At 37.7% G+C, this 6000-nt stretch overlaps 1 protein-coding gene and 1 pseudogene across 3 annotated transcripts in view; one reads left to right on the forward strand and one right to left on the reverse strand.

The window, feature by feature from the left end:
* The window catches only part of FBXL2 (F-box and leucine rich repeat protein 2), a 149554-nt gene that overhangs the window by 51287 nt on the left and 92267 nt on the right, over positions 1-6000 (forward strand). The window lies entirely within an intron of this gene.
* LOC132012531 (eukaryotic translation initiation factor 1-like) overlaps positions 5046-6000 on the reverse strand; it is a 2065-nt pseudogene continuing 1110 nt past the window's right edge.

Below are 6000 nucleotides of genomic sequence, written 5' to 3' on the forward strand. Positions count from 1 at the left end.
GATTTACAGATCTTTTTGGGTCTCTGATAATTAGTAGGGCCCCTGATCATCTCTTTCTGTTCCATACATATGCTGTTAAAAAACTTGGGTTATTTGACTTGCTGAAGTTCCCACAGTCTGGGTTTTGTTAATTGCATCCTCATGGTACAATTTCAGCATGTTTCCTTTATCATCTATATTTCTTGGAAATTGATAGCTGGATCCAGAAGCTTGATCAGACGCAGGTTGTGTCCCTTTGGTAAGGTTTTATGTGGTGTTCTTCCTTCAGGAGTCACAAAATGTCTGGTTTTCTTTTTCTTGTAGGGGTTGCTAGCATCTATTGATGTTTACTATTTAGATCATTAACTTATTGGGGCTGCAAATTGATGTTCTGATTTTTTTTCATTTATTAGTTAGAATACTTATATAAAGAGCTATTTCTCTTCATTCGTATTTGATTATGAAGTGTTACAGTTTACATTTAAAAAAAAAGTCAGGATAAGTGCCTGATTCTTTCTGTTTATTTGCCAGTTTTTGAAAGAGATATATGAAGATATGACATTTGGGGGAAAAACATTTGCATAGTTTCAAATAATCTTCCATAGCAATCTATATTAATTACAAAGAGAAAAATAGTAACTTTATAATGAGGCAGTCTGGCAGACATCATCTTAATCAAATGACCACAGTTAACATTACCAGTAACGGGACAGATGGACACCATGTGCCTCCTGATGTGATGAACAAGAAGACCACAATATTATTGCTGTGGCATTCCTGACAGAAATTAATAACTTGAATCTAATCATGTGAGGAAACAGCAGATACACACAGGAGGAGATCCTATATTCTTCAAAAATACTAAAGTCAAGAAAGATAAAGACTGAGTGTCCTAGAATCAAAGAGACTAAAGAGACAAAACAATTGCAATATGTGGTCCTAGGCCAGAAAAAAATGTTTTTCTTTTGTTTTAAAGACCACTAATGGCCCAGTTGGCACATGTTTAATAAGAGCTCTAGATTAAATAATAGTACTGTACTGCTGTCCTCTTTTTTTGATAATGTACTGTGTCTTTGAAAAAGGAGATACTTGAGTATTTAGAGGTAAATGAACATCATTCTGCAGCTTGCTCTCAAACATTTCAGAGACGTGACATATATGTATGTATATGATGTTTGTTAAAAGATAGACTGAGGTATATTAAAAATTATTAGAGTTTATTTGAGGAAGAATCACTTTGAATGGGGCAGTGCCAAAGCGGGAGTGGTTGGGAGTGCTCTATCAGTCAGAGCCAGGGGAAAGTCACCTACATAGAAGGTGGGAAGACAAAAAAAGGAAGTTATCTGGCTGTGTCTTAAAGCTTCTTTGCTCTTGGTGCTATAGTAAATGGAATCGATTCTCTAATTTCCCTTTCTGTATTTTCATTGTTAGTGTGTAAGAAAGCCACTGATTTCTGCACATTGACTTTGTATCCTGCCACGTTGCTGAATTGCTATGTGAGTTCTAGTAGTTTGGGGGCGGAGTCTTTTGGATTTTCCATATAAAGAATCATGTCATCTGCGAAGAGAGAGAGTTTGACTTCTTCATTGCCAATTTGGATACCTTTTATTTCTCTTTGTTTGATTGCTGTTGCTAGGACTTCTAATACTATGTTGAACAAGAGTGGTGAAAGTGGGCATCCTTGTCGTGTTCCTGATCTCAACGGGAAGGCTGCAAGCTTTTTCCCATTGAGGATGATATTTGCTGTGGGTCTTTCAAGTCAAGGGTCTTTCATTTGATGAGGTTTAGGAATGTTCCCTCTGTCCCTATACTTTGAAGTGTTTTAATCAGGGACAGATGCTGGATTTTGTCAAATGCTTTATGATTGGTTGTCCTTAGTGTTCTGATTTTGTAACTTTGGGGTATTTAAAGGCTCAGATTTTTGGTTGCTTAGGTAGGCACCACAGCCTTAGAGCCACCTCAGGCTAATAGCCTCCCTGTTTAATTAATGTAATATATATACATATATACATATATATAATATATAATATATCTGTATCCTTGGGGTAAATACCCAGGAGTGCAATTGCAGGGTCATAGGGAAGGTCTATTTTTAATTTCTTGAGGAATCTCCACACTGTTCTCCAAAGAGGCTGCACCAAATTGCATTCCCACCAACAGTGGAAGAGGGTTCCCCTTTCTCCACATCCTCCAACACATGTTGTTTCCTGTTTTGTTAATTTTGGCCATTCTAACTGGTGTAAGGTAATATCTCAATGTGGTTTTAATTTGAATCTCCCTGAGGGCTAATGATGATGAACATTTTTTCATGTGTCTGATAGCCATTTGTATGTCTTGATTGGAGAAGTGTCTGTTCATATCTTCTGCCCATTTTTTGATATGTTTGCCTGTTTCGTGTGGTATTTACCCCAAGGATACAGATGTCGTGAAAAGAAGGGCCATCTGTACCCCAATGTTTATAGCAGCAATGGCCATGGTCGCCCAACTATGGAAAGAACCAAGATGCCCTTCAATGGACAAATGGATAAGGAAGATGTGGTCCATATACACTATGGAGTATTATGCCTCCATCAGAAAGGATGATACCCAACTTTTGTAGCAACATGGATGGGACTGGAAGAGATTATGCTGAGTGAAATAAGTCAAGCAGAGAGAGTCAGTTATCATATGGTTTCACTTATTTGTGGAGCATAACAAATATCATGGAAGACAAGGGGTGTTAGAGAGGAGAAGGGAGTTGGGGTAAATTGGAAGGGGAGGTGAATCATGAGAGACTATGGACTCTGAAAAACAATCTGAGGGGTTTGAAGTGGTGGGGGTTGGGAGGTTGGGTTACCAGGTGGTGGGTATTATAGAGGGCATGGATTGCATGGAGCACTAGGTGTGGTGAAAAAATAATGAATACTGTTTTTCTGAAAATAAATAAATTGAAAGAATTAAAAAAATAAAGTAAAATAAAAAATGCAATATATATATAATATAAATATATGTTAATATATATTAATGTGATTATGTATGTTCCTATATATATGGTAATGTAAGTACAATATATTGTTAGCACTTTGGAAATCTGGATGAAAAGTGCACAAGAATTCCTTGTCCTATTTTTGCAACTTTTCTGTAAGTTCGAAATTACTTAAAAATTAGTTGGTTTTTTATCATCTTCTGAAGGGGACTTAGACTTTTTGTATTATAAATTTATGAATTTACACCTTTTTAATAATTTTCAGTTCATTGCTGTTACTACTTTTATTGAAATTCACATGGTCTTGTCTTTGACTCCTGAGCCCTTTTACATGACCCTAGTAGTTTTGCTAGTTTCCTTCCTGACACATAATACAGATGTATGAGGCTCATTTCATATATTCTCTGCCCCAGACCTGGAATCAGCCATTTTTCAAGAAGTGTTGGTTTCTTTTTGTGGGAAAGGGTATTTCAGGACTACAGTCTGGTTGCTAGAGGTATTTCTAGGCCTTTTCAGTATATTGAACATATATATAGAGATGAGAAACTCATGATTTCATACTGATATATCTGCTGCAAATTCAGGACTCTGTTATTACTTCATTAGTGTGAAGTCTGCATCTCCTTTTTCCCACACTAATAGTCCTGGTTATGACACAGGGGATTATACAATTAGGATATCCTAATATAGATTAAGATATCTTAATATCTTAAGTCCTAATGCTTATTTGCTTTATCCACATCACAATCACCATAGCCTCAGAATAACACCAGTATAGTTTTTAACAGTATAATTACTAAAAACAGTGACATTTATTTGCATTTGTTTTCTCTTTCTCCTCACCCCTGCTTTTATTTTTAAAAAATTTTTTTAAGATTTTATTTATTTGACAGACAGATATCACAGGTAGGCAGAGAGGCAGGCAGAGAAAGGGGGGGGGGGAAGCAGGCTCCCTGCTGAGCAGAGAGCCTGGTGTGGGGCTCAATCCTAGGACCCTGAGATCATGACCTGAGCCAGAGGCAGAGGCTTTAACCCACTGAACCACCCAGGCACCCGGCTCACCCCTGCTTTTAAATGGTTGTACTAAATCTACATTATCAAGTGTGTAGCCACCATATATTATACTCTCTCTCTTTTAACTCTCATTGAGCTTATTTAATGCTCACCACCAGTCTTTATTTATAGTCATTTTGTTGTCTGGTGCTTTTTTTTCCAGAAGATTCATTCTTCAGGCAGGGTTCATGGGAACAGTATTCTCTAAGGTCTTATATGTTGATACCAGCTTGTGCGCTTTATACTTGAAATCCAGTTTTGCTGTATATAAACTTCTGTGTTTACATTCTTCTTTTCCTGATTATCTTAACTCTGTTATTTCATTTGCTTCTACCATAAAGCTTTGTACATGTAGTTGGAATAGGGATGAATACTTTAACAGCCGAGTCATCTCATTATGGATATTTTGATGTGTCATCTAAACTTGACAGGTGACAGTTTCTTAAAGTTAGTTGCAATTTGAAATTTTTAAAACCACGGCAATCAACCTTTATACTTTACTAAATTAAATTCCATTTGTCTTTGAATAGATCTTTTCCTCATTCAAAGTGGATTTTGAAACATCATGAATTTATTGTTTGGAAAATATCAAGATTTGGGACAGGGGTGCCCGTGTGGCTTAATCAGTTGAGCATCGTACTCTTGATTTTCGCTCAGGTTCTGGTCTCAGGGTCATGAGGTTGAGCCCCACATTGGTTCCACACTCAGTATGGAGTCTGCTTGAGATTTTCATCCTCTGCCCCACCCCCCCACCCCTGCTCACTCACATGCATACTCTCTCTCTCTCAATAAATAAATAAGTAAATACAGTCTTTATTTTAAAAAAAGATTAGGGACATCGATAATTCACGGTAGCCAGTATAAGTTTTCTAAAATTCTAATTTTTATTCAAAAGCTTGAATTTTATCATTGGCACAATTTTCCTTGAAGTGGCAGTCTCATTTCATTTTTTAGAAAATGTCTGTTATGTACTTGAGTCTGAATTACCATAATTTATGTCAGCTATTCCTTCATGTTAAAATGTTTCATTAAAAAAAGTGAACTAGTTTTTAAAAAGTGGCTAGTTTAGCTCATAGCTCAAACAATTGGCTTTTTCCTAAGACAACCATTTGAAACATTTCCTTTGGCTCTTTTCAGTTTATTGCATGAATGAGTTACTCTAGTCCAAGCTAAAGGCAGACCCCAGATGGTTTCATTATACAAGCAGTGAGGTTTTTAAACTTGTGACAAGGGACAGAAGGAAAATTCTACTCATTGCAAGGAAATCCTCACTTAAGCTTCAGTAAGCCAAAAGCACTTAAAACCCATGAACCTTCAGCTGGTTATCCTTAGCCAGCCCAGTCCCTGTGAGGAACTGGCATAGGTTCTTGTGCTGGTGACCCTTTAGCTGAGTTACTTCTCCATATTCTGAATGCTCACTTACATTACCATTGCAGGCAAGTTTCTTCTCCTTTAAAAAAAAAAAAAAAAGATTTTATTTATTTATTTGACAGAGATCACAGGTAGGCAGAGAGGCAGGCAGGGGGTGGGGGGAAGCAGGCTCCCTGCTGAGCAGAGAGCCCGATGCGGGACTCAATCCCAGAACCCTGGGATCAGGACCAGAGCCAAAGGCAGAGGCTTTAACCCACTGAGCCACACAGGTACCCCGCAAGTTTCTTCTTAAACACCTTCTCTAGCTTCTTTTTATTGTAATTATTCTTGATCCCTTGGACAGTAGTAGTAAGGGTCTTCCTCCCATTTTCTCTGCTGGATACTTATATGGATATAATCCTTAGTGCCTGCAGGCAGCAAATCATCACCCTTACTTGCATCAGCAGAGGGGTGGAAAGAGTGGAGGTTCTTGATAGCAGATATACAATGTGATTCCTTTTCCTGTGTGGGAAAAGGCAGTGGTGGTGGTGGGATGGAGTGCTGTGCAGTGAGGGGGCTCAGTGATGGGGACCAAAATCCATTTGAAACCTTTTATGTGTACCTACCATTTTGTCACACAGAAATTAAAAAGA

The sequence above is a fragment of the Mustela nigripes genome, chromosome 2 (genome assembly GCF_022355385.1).
Source record: "Mustela nigripes isolate SB6536 chromosome 2, MUSNIG.SB6536, whole genome shotgun sequence".
In the NCBI taxonomy this organism is placed as follows: Eukaryota; Metazoa; Chordata; class Mammalia; order Carnivora; family Mustelidae; genus Mustela; species Mustela nigripes.